The sequence below is a fragment of the Pleurodeles waltl genome, chromosome 7 (genome assembly GCF_031143425.1).
Source record: "Pleurodeles waltl isolate 20211129_DDA chromosome 7, aPleWal1.hap1.20221129, whole genome shotgun sequence".
Lineage (NCBI taxonomy): Eukaryota > Metazoa > Chordata > Amphibia > Caudata > Salamandridae > Pleurodeles > Pleurodeles waltl.
The window spans coordinates 1524103050-1524120528 of NC_090446.1; the positions used below are offsets into that span (position 1 = coordinate 1524103050).

At 48.2% G+C, this 17479-nt stretch overlaps 1 protein-coding gene across 6 annotated transcripts in view; it reads left to right on the plus strand.

The window, feature by feature from the left end:
• Window positions 1-3180: 3180 nt before the first annotated feature.
• The window catches only part of ARHGEF1 (Rho guanine nucleotide exchange factor 1), a 579253-nt gene continuing 564954 nt past the window's right edge, over window positions 3181-17479 (plus strand). For all 6 annotated transcript variants that reach the window (XM_069201362.1, XM_069201364.1, XM_069201365.1 and 3 more), the window contains exon 1: window positions 3181-3316. The gene's annotated coding sequence lies outside the window, so the exon portion shown is untranslated. The remainder of the gene's footprint in view (window positions 3317-17479) is intronic.

Below are 17479 nucleotides of genomic sequence, written 5' to 3' on the forward strand. Positions count from 1 at the left end.
CGCACCACAACATTGCTGCCGGCTTCAAAGTTGTGGTGAGTTTTCTGCTGGGCCAGGGGGCGGAAATGCTGTTTTTGCCTGCTGGCCCAGTGGAAAACTCCTACTAAGGTGGCCAGCATACCGCCAGCACTGGCGGTAAGCTGACTGCAGCAGCTTTGGCAATCTTTAAAAAAGACTGCCAAAGCCGTAATGAGGCCCTTAGTCCATGAAGTTTATGTTGGGGTCCACTTCCTTTTGAAGTGCCCACTGCCCTCTTACTCCAGAAAGCAGTCTATTACAGTAGGAGCGACTCCACCTCTGATAGCCCATCAACACAGCTTTGGGAGTGACTAGAGGTTCACATCTGGATGTGAGCCACAGTTATATGTGTATCAAAGGATTACCCCATGGCCTCAACTCTACTATTTAAGATTCTCTTATCAGTCTCATCTCCTTCCTAAGATGTGCCCAAGATCCTTCCTTGGGATCTCTCTCTGAATCAAAGAGCACCATTTGAAGGATACTGGAGAGCCTGGTTCTCCCTCCCTCAGTGTGTCCCACTCAGCTTACAGAAATTCATAAATACACAAGTCTGTCTTGTGGAGATTCCTCTACCTTCTCTCATTATGTTTCTCCATCCAGCCCTGGGTCTCCAAAAAATGGAACCCAGAGTTTGTCATGTACTGTATCCTTCACAAGCATTCATACACCCAGCACATGCATGTAGCATACACACACTATACAACTGTACACCTTTCTTGTACTGTTATATTTGCAGTCGCACACATACATGCAGCACAAGCATATAATATACATGCACTGCACAACACTACATCCTTTATGTGTTGTACCACTCACAGGCAGAAATACACCCACCACATGCTGACAATATACTTGCATTGCATAGTACTGCATTATCCCAGTATTGTACCATTCACAGGAACACACACACCCAGCACATGGATACCCATGTGCACTGTGCAGCACTACGCACCAAACCAATGAAGACCAAGGGTGTGTTAAGCACAAAGCAGCGGAACTTGAAATGAGTGAACCTGTAGGCCTCACTCCAGTGACAAAGTTAAAAAGGACCTGCTCACTCCTACTAATCACTACACAGTATTCTGTCACCACTGCTCTAGTGTTGCTAAACTCCTGGCAAAATACAAAAAAGTATTTGCTTAGAATCTCACATTTTGGCCAAGAAAGTAAGCCAGGATTGATCCCAGATCTGTCAGTTTCACGCTGTGAAAATCAGCCACTAGACGGGTGTCTCTTCCTGACATCAAAGGTTCTAGCTTTCATTTTTAGATCCTGAGGAAAGAGGTTAAAGTGTGGATAAGTGGCAGAATCCACGTTTAATTTTTGGCAGTTTTACATAGGGCAAATCTTGCCCTAGGAGGTACTTCATAATAAACACGGTTACCTTATTTTCAGCAGTCCGAGATTTAATGGGATTCATGGGATGCTAAGCCTGATGCCATAATTCCAGCCTAGCTCCTCATGCTACATGGTCATCAGTTGTTACCACTTGCCACATCACCTCCTGTGAAAGTCCTGCTCGTTTCGGGTAAAACGATTCCAAGACCATAGCTGGAAAGATTCCCGGGTCCATGTGTGATGTTTTGCTACAGTCTATGTTTTTGTCTCTGCATTCAGGGACTTGTGGTTTGGTTTTATAATGGAATAAAGAACACTACAAGTCCCAGAATTCAAAGAAAAGACCTGGACTGGAGTAGCACATCATGCATGGATCTGAGAAACTTGGCAAGGTTGAGGACCTCGAGCTGAGTCAGAGCCAGACATCTGGCTTCAACTTTCAGTGGATCACTACTGCTAGTAGGAAGCACGTATTCAACCCTATGAAAATGATGAGCAACAGTATTTTTGTTATTTAAAATTTCTATTAAATTACAGGCCACAACATTTAGGTAGAGACATTTTTTTATTTTTCTTCTTTTTGTGGCATATGTTTACCATCTTGCATACCAACCAGACCCAATTCAGGTGAGAGACTCCCAATTTTCTACGTCGTAAAATAGCTGAATCTTTGGCAGCTCTTGCTTAAAATCCCCTCCTATTAATGTAAGTCAATGTGGAAAATTAATTTCCCCAACTTTATTTCAAACTGTAACTCCTACCAGGTCCAAAATGCTGGATATATGCTTACAATAAAGAAAATAACCCTTCATGACACCTTGCAAAAGCCTGGCCAATAGACTTTCCTCGTTTCACTCATGCCAGAAAATACGTCCCTCCCAAAAACTGTCAATAAAAAAATTGATTGTGAGAAGCACTGGTGATTTGAGGTCTGGTTTTGGTGTAATTCCAAGATGTTTATGGGACTCGTGGTGTTATTTGTAATGCTTTTGATTGGTTACTGTTTTGTTAGTAATTCTCTCCAGCAGCATCTCCGCACTACAGAGGATATTTAGGTTTCAATCATGTCCATAAAACTTGGCTGTTTGTGCTTGTGTTCTAATTCTAAGTCAATAAGTGGATCAGTCTTCTAGTAAGCGCAGGGACACTCAGTGAATGGCTGTTGCATTAGAGAGATAGATAGATAGATAGATAGATAGATAGATAGATAGATAGATAGATTCCAGCCTCCAGTCCTTACAGAGATTGCAGCTGAATGATAGATTCAGGCATTTCCTTTGAAAATGTTCCTATTTTGGGATATGAAATTCCCCCAGACACGAGCTGACAGAGAATAGATAGTGGGGGAGAGGATGTTAGCTTAAGGGCCTGAGCTGCTGACCTTGGAACTAAAGAAGGAGGTTCCAGTCTTAGCGTGGGCTCAACATCCTGTGATTCTGGACAGCTCACTTAACGTCACGTGCCTCACAAAAACGAATGTCCTGTGCAATGAAATTGTTGCTCATGTAAAGCGCTCTAATACCTTTGGGGCGGTAAACGCTATATAAAGCTGCAAATAGTAGTATACACACAAAAGTGGATGTTGCACAATTACTTATGTTTGTCAACTAACCCTGTGATGTAATTAAACCTACATTTTACCTTGTACTATTTTTTGTATTCGCTTATATCTCAGTGCAGAGTAAATGCATACAAGACTGGAGAGTTAGCGGTCTAGTCGTTTGCTCGCGCGCGCGGCCGCTCCTCCCAGGGCTGGGCCGGAAGGGCAGTGGAGCGCAGCCTGGGCTAGAGCGGCGTCGCGCTCCCTCGCCGCGGTGCATCGTGGGCTGGAGGCGGAGCGCCGGCGGGGATTGGCCGCGCCCCGAGCTCTGGTGCCTGGCTGTGCCCGGCTCGGAGTCTTCCTGCCCCGGCTGCGTCCGCGCTCGGCGGTCCCGGAGATGCCAGCGGCCCCCGGCAGGTGAGAGGCGCGGGCACCTGTCATGGGAGGGAGTGGCTCCGGCTGTGGGACCTGTCCGCCCCGGTCCGTGAACGTTAATGCCTGACACTGCCGCCCCCCCCAACCCCTCCACCACTCCACCCCCCCCAACCCCTCCACCACTCCACCCCCCCCAACCCCTCCACCACTCCACCCCCCCAACCCCTCCACCACTCCACCCCCTCCACCACTCCACCCCCCCAACCCCTCCACCACTCCACCCCCTCCACCACTCCACCCCCCCAACCCCTCCACCACTCCACCCCCCCACCCCCCCAACCCCTCCACCACTCCACCCCCCCAACCCCTCCACCACTCCACCCCCCCCCACCCCTCCACCACTCCACCCCCCCCACCCCTCCACCACTCCACCCCCCCCAACCCCTCCACCACTCCACCCCCGCAACCCCTCCACCACTCCACCCCCCCCAACCCCTCCACCACTCCACCACTCCACCCCCCCAACCCTCCACCCCCCCAACCCTCCACCACTCCACCCCCCCAACCCCTCCACCACTCCACCCCCCCCAACCACTCCACCCCCCCCAACCACTCCACCCCCCCAACCCCTCCACCACTCCCCCACACAATATAACCCTCTGGAAACAACGTCCCCTGACAAACAACCTTTACAAGCCCCCTCTGAAGTGGCACTTTGAAAACTTCAGTTAGTAACACCCCTTCTCCCCCCCCAGCCCCCCCCCCAAATATTATACCTCCCCCCCCCCCTCCCCCCTGTACCTGCTCTGGGCCCCCGCTTTAGATGCTTCCAGTTATCGCCACTATATATTACAAAGCCCCCCTCCATTAGCTTTACCCTTTTTCTGGCGCCCCCAAATGTAATCCACTGACTACCCCCCACACCCCCCCCCAATGCTCTCTGCTGTGCGCCCCTCCTTAACGTCCAGCCTTATGTCCACCTTTTTCACCAAACCCCTGTGACCCCCTGCTGTATGTGTAAACGTCCCCCTAGAACCGTTCACCGGTTTAACCTGCACCACCCCCCCTTTTATCTGCATACCCACACCCCATGACCTCCTGTATGTCCCCCAAAATATAATTCCCCATTAATGCCTCCTAATGCGCCCTATAGTAAACCGCTGCCTCTTCCAACCTTACACCTCTGCCCCCCGATACAAGTTTTAAAGTCCCCTTTATACACACACAGGCCCTCCTACTCTTCAGTATTACTTTTACACACCCCTCCTTTACGAACCCCGCGTTTTACGCACACACACACCCCTTAAACCCTTCTTCACACGTCCCACTTCTGTGTTACTGCTCACCCACCAATGCCCACCTAAGCTTTTGTTCAAATGGGGGATTTTTGGTGGTGGTGTCTTGTGCACTGCTGGTGCCAGGGTGTAGTTGTCACTTGGGAGTTTTATATCGCACTTCCTATAGCCTCGAGGTTACTTCAATATATATCACGTCATATACGTCCAGCAGTATGGGTAGCAGGAATCTAGCTTGTGTCTTCCTCACAATCTCTCACAGAGGGAATCCAAGTGATGTTTTCTATAATAACCTGTTTTTAGATAGCACCTCGTGCTACATTTTTTCGGAAGCGCAGTTAATAACAGTTGTACATATTATCTAATTTGGTGGCGCCCAGGTCAGTCTGGTGTGTTGCAGATCATTGTATATTCCACCAAAGCCCTTAACAAACCGAGCCATCTTTGCCGTGAGGGCGCTTCTCTGTTATGACTCTTAATTGGAGCTTTATTTTCTTATCTCTGCAACCGTGAAGTTGGCGGATGCTGAACGAAGTGCGCTTGTAGCTAATATTTACCCTGCACGTTGTGAAGCAATAATGGCGCTTTGTTGTGGCTGCCTCTATCAGCCAGGCACGGAGTTTTGAATGTCCTACCTTGTGTGACTGATAACCGCTGTAGAAGGTGTCCTTGGCCAGTCTGCAGGCAGCCGCTGACACCTAAGAGATAACAATAAAAAAGAGCAGGGATTTACAGTCCCATGAGCGGGCGTGTTGCTGTTTTGTTTTGCACTACCATAAGGCACGCTGTCCAGGGCTTACTGTCGGCCTCTTGGCTACTCCTTCGGTCGGTACCCTGTTGGTATCCCCTGTTGGTATCCCCTCAAGAAGGAATCCTCGTCTCTTCAGATGTTAGCTCAATCACATTCAGCCTGTCCACTGTCGCACTCCCTATGACCCCCAGGTGCCCACGGGTAGTGTCGGGCCTGGGCCTAGCTTACCTGGTCCTCACTCTACTCCATTGAAACCTAAATGTATACCTTTGGGAAGTGTCACTATCTGGTACGGGCCATACAGAAGCCAGCAGTGCCTGCCTTTTGGCCACGTGAACCGAAGGTTACCTGTGGTGGGCAAGGAAACTGATAATAGGCACGGGGAACATCTACCAGACATGTGAAGTTGGAGAGACATAAACAGGCTCTGTTTGCATTATTGGCAAGTAAAAACTGGTAACACTAGCTACGTTGCATATGAAATAGTAAAATCTGTGACTGGACTTGTTGAGTCGGACAGTATCGGCAAAATTATCATTTTAGCTTGTGATAGTGGCAATGTCTGCAGACATGGCTACCGAGGTTAAAAATTGATGCATCCTTGAAGGACCGTGTATTACCCTGGTCACCCTGTAAATGTGCATTTTGATGAATATTATTGAACAAGTGTTTTTAGAAGTTACAATTTTGCACTAATTTATTGAATAACTTTTGGGTGAACTTCAGCGCCGTCTTCTCAAAATGGTTACCCGTTTTTTGTTACAATTTAGTGGCCCAGTGGACTTTAACGTGCTTTGCGCCTCTTGCAAAAATTGTTTCTTAAACATTTTACACGGGAGAGCCTTTCCTATCAGGGGGTTTGAAATCCCATGACATGTTGGCTAATATTATTGACCTATGTACCTTCTTTCATCATGTTTTCCAGTAACACCGAGGGGTGAGAACTTAAGGGTTGTAATCTCCACTGTTATTAAAATGACAAGTTTGTTTTTGATGAATGTGACTGGACTTTTACGCTTCTTAACTGCCAGCATCTCAAAGGACGTTAATCGGTTTGATATTGCTTTGTAGTGGTCCAGGCAGGGAGGCCCCTTTGCAATCAGTTAGACATTATTAGCACAGGTCCTTGATTTAGGCTGTTCATTGAACATTTTCATTGTATCATACATTGTTAGGTTTTGTTTTGTTATTCGCACTCTACAGCGACAGCCACCCTTGTAGCTTACTTTTAATCTAGATGTTCTTTGGTTGGGGCTTTCTGTTAATCAGTCTAGAGGAATAATTGTTTGATAGTGTCTGTTATTGTGTTGGTGTTAGGTTGTGGGGTGGTATGTAAGAATGTTTATTTTTTCAAGTGCTTTGTGTCAGTATGAAAGTAAAGCAAGTTTGGTCTAGGGAACTCTTTGTGATGTTTTATGTGTATGAGTAGGTGTGCCAAAGGACTCTATATTTTCCTTTTTCATTTTTGGGATGGAAGAGGTTTCATCCATTGTTGTTTTTGCTGCCAGAGTACAGTTCTTGCTATAAAAGTATCACTAGGAGGTTGGTATTCTATGCTGCCAAGTTCTGCTTATGGTAGTTTTAGCGTGTCTTGTCTGTATGGCTTTAGAGTTTCATGCATGATGGTGAGAGGCCTATGTCTGGTGTGTGTTTGATTATGCCCGTTTGTAGATGCGATTGGGACAATTATATTTCGATGTTATTGTTTGCTGTGGCTGCCTGTTGGATGACTAATGAAAGCCCAAATGTTGGTAATTAGATGTGTTGGTTGCTTATGGTATGGGCTATTTGTAGTGTATTGAATGTGGGTTATGTGGTTTGGATGGTGAGGTGTGGTCACTTGACCACATGCAAGACTTGTCATTGAAAAAAGTGCCTATAATTAAACTAGCAATGCCTGATTTCTTTATCTGTTGGTGGGAAACAGCCCATCATTTATATAAGTGTTGATGGTCTGAGGCTTAATCAAACTCAACAACAATAAAAAAACAAATAATGTTGCTCATTGTCAAGCGATGCCCGAGCCCCCCTTCAACTGTATCCTGCACCGTGTTTAATACAAGCCATCTCATCAAAGGCCGAGAGGTGTCTCTCATTTCAGAAATTAACATGCAAAACACACGTTCATCCCAGCAGGGGCATCCTTGCACTGACTGAAATAATACATGTTTATGGTACTCTTTTTATCGCTCTCATAAGGGCGAAAGGCTGAGTGGACCCCCGGGATTTGAATCTGTGACCATGCAGTCGAACACAGATTCCTGCAGTGGATGTTTTAGTTCATTGCGCCACCAGACCCAACAATACATTCGGAGCCCTGCTAGGACCATTGGCCTGATCTTCTCAGTGGTTTGTTGATGCCTGGTTCCCTTCACCACCTTCCTGAAGGCAAATTGTTAATAATGGCTGCACCGAGAGTTCGTGTCTTTGACTTTGAAAGATCTCTCTTGGTGTTTCAAAATGCTTATGTTCCTCCTCAAGCTTTTGTAAGAACCACGGCTTAGGGTGTTGATTACTTCCTCCTTGCCTCTTGGGCTGTAAGAAAGCTCCAACATACCTGAGCAGCAAACTTGTATGTATGTGGTATTTGTACAGCAGAAGCCCAGTGGAAATAAAAGCAGCAAAGCACTAGACAGGGTGAAAGGTGAAGACAGTGAACATGTGATTCGGAGGGGTAGGAAGTTTCTAACAGCGAAAGTTGACTGTTACTACACTGTGATGTAATGTTCTTAAAGACGTGCGTCGTCACCTTTTTCTAGATCCAAGCAGGAGTTGGAAAGTGCTGATGGATACATGGATGTTTCAGATCTTGAGTGCTTAGATTAAGACTTATTTTTTTCATCTCTTTATGTAGTTATATTTCTCCAGTGCTGCAGCATGTAGGATGCCTGTGAGGGAGGCATTGTATTGTTGAGTCTAAGAGGCCATGGAGCACGGTATTGCAACCGCTCAGATGTGAGTATCAGGACATGAACAGAAGTTCTGAAGTTGAATTTTGCGAAGAATGGTTTCCAGGCATTCTTGGTTTCCTTGCCATTATGTTCCTTGAGGATGACATTGGTGCCCAGCGTTAATCTAACTGACTTGGATGAGAATTAGGGTTCGAATCTGTCTAGGTCAGGCTTGGAGTAGGTATCACTTTTTGTTCTTGGGTAACAGTTATGGACGAGGTGTGAACAGTGTTAGAGGCATTGGCTGGAGCAGACTAGGCTTTCAGATATGGTTTTCTTGTATGAAACTAAAGTCTGGGATGCCGTGGTAGATCTTGTAGCCCAACAGCTGGACACCAGTGGATGTCACTTTTCAGTTCATGGACCAAGCCATGCATGGACACTTTTACAAAGGCAAATCCCAGAGCCTCAGTAAGAATGAACTGCACCTTTTCTAAGCATAGAACTGTAGCATAGCCAACACGAGGCTAGAGGTGATTCAGTTCACAGGGTTGCTCTATACAAGTCACAGTGCCCCTCTCACCACCCAACACGATTTCTACTCTGAGCATTTCTACAGCTGTAGCTCCTCTGGAGTGACTCTCTCCTCTTCTGAAATGTTTTCTAGCCTCTCCTCCCACCGGTCTGCTCTCTCCGCCTTCCTTACCTCCGCCCTCCTTTTCTCCTTACTGGAATCTCGTGTCTTCATCTTGGCAGGCTGCCACGCATTCACCTCTGCTTCAAGGAGCCCCTCCCACTGGTTTGTTTTGACTGAACTTTCAGCTTTCAAGTGTTGTGTGTGATACGGATGTTTGCACAGACCTGGGTGAGGTATGGGCCTACAGCATGGAGTGCAGATCTATAAGGAGACGTTGGTGTCGTAATGAGCGTGATGAGTAGAGCTATGTGGAGTGGTGATGCTGCGGTGAGCAAGGTGGGCAGTGCTGTGTGGAACAGTAATGCTATAGTACAGTGGTTCCCAACCTTCTGTGGACCCCCACTTTATCATTGCTGAAACTCGGGGACCCCCACTTAATCATTACTGGAATCTGTGGACCACCCACTGATTCATTACTTGAAGCCGGGGACCCACGCCTAAACATTGTCGATGATTTGAACTGCAAAAAATACAGAAACAAGCATTACATCAAACACATATATAAATGACACATTTATTCAATTTGCAAGCAAATAAAGTAAAAACAATAATTTTAATAGGAAGGTTGGAGGTTTTCTGAATTCAGTTGAAGCCACACACCGCCCACACTATTCTGTTTGCACCTGCGCTGCTCCCACGAAACAATCTGAGGCTACTAATTTAATTTTTAGCCTCAAATTTCTTGACATTAACAGTATGCTTTACAATTTTCAATGTACATTTAGCCACTTCATTTATATACACTTTATTAATCTGTTAATATTGGTTAATTTTCCAAGCCGTCGCGGACCCACAGGGATCCCCGGCCCACGGTTGGGAACCACTGCACTAGTGATGTGGGTGAATAGTGCTTTGTGGAGTGGTAATGCTGCAGTGAACAAGGTGGTGCTGTGAAGCAACATTCTTTTGGTCATTATGGTGGCTCGTGCTGTGTGGATCAGTAATGCTGCGGTGAGCACAGGCCATTGCTACAGGGAGCAGTAATGCTTTCTGGCGGATAATGAATAGTGCTGTGTGTCAGTTATTCTGTGGTGAGCACCTTGTTGAGCTGGGAGTGCAGCGCTGTGGCACTGCTCAGTTCTTTCATAGATATGGTGTGTAGCGTCATGTTAAGCATTCACAGGGTACAGCCTGTGGTGTATGCTGATGACGCAATATCATTTTTTAGTATTTTAATTGTATACAGTTTTTTAAAATTATTTTTGGACCAAATGTTTTTGATGTTTTGTCTGGTCCAAAGGATGATAAATCATATTACCAAAAGTCACTAGTTTTTATGAGCATTTTGTTAAATATTTATGAGATTCTAAATATTGTGGGTGGAGCATAATTGGTTATTTTTTTTAGATTCAAGTTATATTTGTTGTTCTTGTGTTGATAACAAAGTATCCACATAGTGAAAGTTTGGATTTTAACAATAAGGCAGGGGGGACGTTTTGTATTGGCGTGCTGGTGTACAAGACTGAAGGACAGCCATGCTGTACGGCAATGCTGGCGAGAGCCTCCCAGATGATCAAGCGAGATGCTTTCTGGAGGGAGTTGTATGGGAGAAACAGAAGTCAGATTTAGCCTGATCCAAGTCAGGTACCACCATGGAGGTCTGTGATGAGAGGTCATAGCATGCAGCTTACCCACACAAGGGTTTATAGTTCACTGCATGCAGTCAGAGCATTGAAGGATTTCGTGGTAAGATTCCCCGCCTACAGTTGAGTCTCCTGTGAGATTCCCGCACTATAATTGCAGATGTAAAGTTGAAGCATGTTAGCACAAGATGATGTAGTTACTTTACTCTATGCACCCAGAACATGCAAGGACTGTATGGCTAGGTCGCTGCATGCCACGCAGGAATGTGTGAAGATAGCTTTGACATGGTCAAACAATGCAGCTGGCCCTCACAAGGACTACGCGGAAGTTACTGCACACAGCTACAACACGCAATATTTCAAGGTGAGGTTCCTGCAAGAAGCTTTGATGTGAGATAGCTGTAGAGGCGAAGTCCATACACACCAGCAGCCCACAGTAGGTCTGTACTGGTAGATTACTGAATGCAGCCAGCCTGTACACGAATGGGTTGAGGGAATTGGATGCAGAAAAACCTGTCAAGGGTGCAGAGGTGAGGTATATTTATACCGCCAGAACATGTGAAAGTAGCTAGAGATCTGGTCCCTGGATGCGACCTTAACCTGCAAAGATTGCAGAAGTTAAGCCACAACCGCCCCTTCCAGGGATTCTATGGCTCGTCTCCTCATGGAGTCAGAGTACAACAAAGTTGCGTGATGAGGTAACTATACAGCCAGAACACGAGTCTTGATAACATGAGGTCGCTGCATGTAGTTAATACATGGCAGAGGTTTACTGTTATGTGCTGCTTATGGGTGTCAACTGAACATGTGATTGCTGTGTGGGTATCTTCTGTGCTTGCAGGTAGCCGCCCGAGCTTGCAGTGACCTGCGCTTGTCACCTCAACCTGCAGTTGTTTCATGGGTACATGCTATGGTTTGTGGTGAAATGCTGCTGCTGCGTGTAGATTGAACCACCAGCGTCCTCCTGCCCTCACCGGCCCTGCGGCTTGTGACACAGGCTTTGAACCTGCCCCTGAGTCCCTGGGATTCCCTGCTCTAAGGACCAAACTCTGGACTTTTGCTAACTCCAGGCAGTGGCTTCTCGAGTGTGCGGCACAGTAGGGCCCCTGTTCACTTACGTGGAGCTGGCATTCTGTGCCAGCTCTTCAGCCAAGCCCCCTGGCACACGCGCGGGGCAGCCGGGTGCATCTCTGCCCCCTTCCCAGCATCTGCCTCAGTCTTCACGCCTTCGATAATCCACAGGGACGTTGGTGTCCTGCTTGAAAGGCTCTGGGGTCCTCGGTTATGGTTTGATGCTTGCACCAGAGTGCTTGTTTATAATGTCGCACATTTTTAAATGATATATTAGCGCTGCCCTATCGTCATGAGCTGATTGAATCTTAAAGTAATGTCATCGTGCAGACATTTTAATCCCCTCCCTTGGATTTTTATATAGAAAGGTTCTCTCGTAATTTTGTCATGCGACTTAGGGTAGGGTCCAAAAGCTAAAATGATGAAACCTTTTCTAGAAACTAATGAAGCTGCGTCTTACCCATCTCAGAAAGCTTTGATCGTGCCGAGTGAAGCATTCTTTGCAGCGAAAATATGTTATGTGTGCCCTACTGACCCTTCACCACTTCGAGGAACTAGAGCGCTGATATGCTGCTGTGACCTATGGCATGTGAAGCACTCCCGGGCGCCATGTTGTTGGAATATGAGCCTTGGGATTTGCTTCATTGCCTATGGTGAAGGCCCCAAAATACAATGCATATGTGTGTCAAATGCAAATACAACATACATTTACTTGCTGCCTGAACACCTAATGTTATTGTCCGAAGGTGGAATCAGTGAAAGCTACGTCATTCCGGGGGCGTGCCCACCAGGTTTAATTGTACTTATTGTTACTACTGAACTTGATGCTGCTGTTTCCTAATCCATCTGTCCCTGTTTCACTTGCTTATGGTTTCATGATTTGTAAATGTCCAAGTAATTGAGAGATTTTCATACTTTACTCCAGCATCCTCTTTGCAAGTACGTTTTCTCTGGAGATCCCCCCTTCCTATAGAAGCACAGCTCCAAGATTTCGAATCTAAAGTAAGAGCAGTTTGTAGGATCAGTTCTTCGTCCTCCCGTCACTCAGCCGAGGTGTTGAGTTTGAGGCACAAACTGGTGTCTGCGTCTGCACACGGGGGCTGTTAAAAAAAAAAATGAGCGATCCTGGTCCAAGCTGTTTTACCGACCCCCGAACAGGATGGCATTTGAAGACCTCTATTTTTTGTCTTTTGCAGTTCTAATTGTGCTTTTTGTTCCTTACTTTCCCTGTTGATACTAGCTCTGGCATCTAAATGTTTATCATCACGAGTCAGATGCTAGGAAGTGGGCGATTAATATGTATGTTGTCTGCTGCAAAGTATTTTCTGTACTTAGTCACACAAATGACTGCTAAATGATAACGGTGTGAGATAAGTAACCCGCAGGGCACTGTTATCATGAAGTGAGCACAGAAGTATTATTTGGAGTTAAATTCTGGTGTGAGCTTTCTTCAGACACAACCCTATTTTGCAAGCTCTTAGAAAGGGCCCGTTGGCCCTTCTCGTCCTCTTTCTGTGTACTCCTATTTTTGAGGGGCTCTTTGTAGTATTTTGTTGTGCTTTATGTACTGGGAACAGTAGTATGACTACCTGCGTCCTAGCATCGAATACAATCCAACTATAGATGTTATATGCTGGTGGCTTTTGTAGTGTGGGTGCATTGCAAGAACCTGCCCGGTGTTTACAGGTTGAAAGCATTGTGACTATCTAGGGAGCGGGCGTGAAAGCATGGAGACCTCTCCTGTTGCCCGCCGATCTCTCCACAACTTGTCGCAACACAAACTTCCATGTCCCCCATCCCCTCCCAGTGCGGACACACTCCTGCCGCTAGGTCAGCGCTCTAGTTCTTTATTACAGACAGGTTGTAGGTAGTGTCCTAAGGGATATTGATGGCGGTTGTGTCTGCAGTAAGGCCGGGCTCCTCTTGTGCATGTGGCCGCCCTTGGGGTCTCCTCACCAGCTAGGACCCCCTCATTATGCAGCGCTTTCGTCTGCCTCTTGCCTAGCGCCGTGGGATCTTGCACCTGTCTACAGCCACGTTAACCCTGGATTCAGTCGATCTCATTGGATGCCCTAGAAAAGATGCTCGGGGCTGTTAGGCCTAATAAGGCTGCGCTTAGACAGGCACTTTCTTTGTGCAATCCCTGCCTTTGTCACTTAAAACGTTATTGTATATTCGTGTTCCTTGGGCATAGGAGAGCCGATGGGAGAAATCTGTCTCCCTATAGGGTCTAACTGGAATATATTACGTGGCATACTGCACCATTCTTATGTCGGCATTGGTCTTCGAATCCGTTGTTTGGGAGGTGTGGAGGCGTCCCACGGGTTTCACAACACATGTACAAACATATATCTTAAGTATGTTTAAAGGAATCGGTGTTTACAAATAAATATCTTCTCATACTCAGCGTGGATTATATCATCTTCCTGGAAAAGCAGGTGTTTTCACTTTGCTTGTTCAAGCTATGTTATGGTTTGCTGTCACACGGTAGCCTCTTTTGAAAAGTGTGCTGTTTGTGCAAAGAGATCGGACCCTTGCTGGTTTCTCCAGGGTCACCCCCCTGCACCCCCCAATAAAGAAGTGAAATGAACCCTAGCAATAACACTCGGTCCGTTCTCGAGTTACTCAAGCTTCAGGGATTTAGGGAGATGAATTAATGTAAGGTCAGGCCTCAAGTAACCTCCAAACAGCAGCAACAGACTGAACATGTGAAACACTGTGAACTGGCCTTTTCTGATTTCTTTCTTCTCTCACTTGCTACATTATTATATCAGTCTAGTTGGATTGTACAGAACCTGGTACAGTTTTCTACAATGCTCAAAGACACTACACAGTCTTCGAGTAAGTCAACTGAACACTACTATTTATGTCATTTTAAAATAATAATGTTTTGTTTGTTGTTACATCAGACTTGTACCATATGTATTTACCTTACTGATTGATGCGAAACACTAAAACTATTTAATTGACCCTTGGGACCCACAGTTTCTTATGTTGTTCTGAAGGAGGACGCATCAATCTCTGCTTCCCAGGCTGTTCTTTGCACCTAGCATCCCTGAGGCAATTATTTCCTCTCTCAATCAGTCAGTCATTATTTGTAAAGCGCGGCTACACACCTGTGCGGGTCTCAAGGTGCTGTGGGGAGGGGTCGCCTCTGAAGAGCCAGGCCTTAAGGTTCTTCCTGAAGATGGTGAGCGACGGGCTTTGTCTGAGGTGCAGTGGGAGGTTGTTTCAGCTCTTTGCTGCAGTGTAGGTGAAATATCGTCCTCCAGCGGTGGTTTTGAGGATGCAAGGGACGGGCAGAGCGGAGGGATCTGGCGGGGGTGGAAAGATGCAGTGGTTTAGGTAGGCTGGACCTGCGTTGTGTATGGCCTTGTACCGAGTGTGCTCGTCTTTTGATGCCATGGTAGGCGGTTTAACTCTGGCTTCAATGGTGGGCATGACCTGGGCAGCCCAGTGGCTGGAATCTATGAAACCAAAGGGATGTAGACTCGCAGTGCCAGAGGAAATGTCAGGCTGTGAACATCTGCCACTCACTAGTGCCATGCCAGTCGGCTGGCACTAATGCAGCAAAGTGGCCTCTCTGGCAAGGCTCCTTCAAATGGAGGCTCCACCTGGTAGCAGTAAATGTTCTCTCTCCTCCTTGGCCCATCATCATCTCCACCGTCTGCGTCACAGGATGGCATAGATGCTGTGCCGGTAGCCTAGGGTGTTGGCAAACATGGCTCATGGTTTTAGTTTAGTCACAGTGAAGCGATGGGCAACTTCTTAAAGCTCTTCTCCCGTTCTCCCTGATTGCGGGTTTTGTGGGTCTTCATGTAGTGTCCTTTGTAGTCAGTATGGCCCGGCGATGCAGAATGTGATGCTCTTTACAGGGTGAGGCAGAATGTGATGCTGTCTACAGGCTGTGACTCACCCAGCGCTGCCAACGGGGCTGAGATAGACCGTGATGCTGCCCACGGGCCTGAGATAGACCGTGATGCTGCCCACGGGCCTGAGATAGACTGTGATGCTGCCCACGGGCCTGAGATAGACTGTGATGCTGCCCACGGGCCTGAGATAGACTGTGATGCTGCCCACGGGCCTGAGATAGACTGTGATGCTGCCCACGGGCCTGAGATAGACTGTGATGCTGCCCACGGGCCTGAGATAGACCGTGATGCTGCCCACGGGCCTGAGATAGACCGTGATGCTGCCCACGGGCCTGAGATAGACCGTGATGCTGCCCACGGGCCTGAGATAGACCGTGATGCTGCCCACGGGCCTGAGATAGACCGTGATGCTGCCCACGGGCCTGAGATAGACCGTGATGCTGCCCACGGGCCTGAGATAGACCGTGATGCTGCCCACGGGCCTGAGATAGACTGTGATGCTGCCTGCGGCCTGAGATAGACCATAATGCTGGGCTGAGATAGACCATAATTCTGGGCTGAGAGAGACCGTGATGCTGCCTACGGGCCTGAGAGAGACCGTGATGCTGCCTACGGGCTGAGATAGACCATAATGCTGGGCTGAGAGAGACCGTGATGCTGCCCACGGGCCTGAGATAGACCGTGATGCTGCCCACGGGCCTGAGATAGACCGTGATGCTGCCCACGGGCCTGAGATAGACCGTGATGCTGCCCACGGGCCTGAGATAGACTGTGATGCTGCCTGCGGCCTGAGATAGACCATAATGCTGGGCTGAGATAGACCATAATTCTGGGCTGAGAGAGACCGTGATGCTGCCTACGGGCCTGAGAGAGACCGTGATGCTGCCTACGGGCTGAGATAGACCATAATGCTGGGCTGAGACAGACCGTGATGCTGCCTACGGGCTGAGACAGACCGTGATGCTGCCTACGGGCTGAGACAGACCGTGATGCTGCCTACGGGCTGAGACAGACCGTGATGCTGCCTACGGGCTGAGAGAGACCGTGATGCTGCCTACGGGCTGAGAGAGACCGTGATGCTGCCTACGGGCTGAGAGAGACCGTGATGCTGCCTACGGGCTGAGAGAGACCGTGATGCTGCCTACGGGCTGAGATAGACCGTGATGCTGCCTACGGGCTGAGATAGACCGTGATGCTGCCTACGGGCTGAGATAGACCATAATGCTGGGCTGAGACAGACCGTGATGCTGCCTACGGGCTGAGACAGACCGTGATGCTGCCTACGGGCTGAGATAGACCATAATGCTGGGCTGAGAGAGACCGTGATGCTGCCTACGGGCTGAGGGAGACCGCGCGGCTGCCTAATGGATGGAATAGACTATGATGCTGCCTAAAGGCTGAGATGGGAGACAGGCGACCCCTCCAGCTCTGGCGTGAGACAGTCCTGCCTCTTGGGTGAGGTGTGTAGCAGGAGGAGTACTATTTATCTGCCGTTTCCATCTGCTGGAACTTGTAAACTTACATACTGTTCCTGCTTTCAGCCCTAGCACTTACACAAAACAATAGAAGGCATTTGAGTGGCGCACAGCTGCCTCCGAGGAGGCGTCCTTCCAGGAGCTATAGCAGGTAGCCTTCCTGTCCCTCCTTGGAGCTGGTTTGCAGCATTACCAGGGACCTGCTCCAACGGCTGTGTGTCTTACAGTACCCCCCCCAGGAGCAGGTCACTGGTCTGTAGAGCTCCAAGTCTGGCCCAAGTTCACACCGTAATCAGCGAGTTTTCAGGACAGCCGCTCCTCCTTGGTGCCACATGGAAGAAGCGCCTGGGTGGGGGCCAGGCCCCGGCATGTGCAGCCTGCCTCCCTGCACCCTCCTCCACGGTTCCTGGCTCCACGCCTGGGGCTGGGCACAGGAGCTGCGGTGGCACTCGATAGAGGCGAGCTCTGAAGCCCGGGCCTGGGCAGACAGGCTTTCCGTGTTATTAGAAGGCCTCGCTGCCTCTGGAGCCCCGGGCGGGGGGCTGGGCCTTCGCCAGGCAGCAGGCTTTC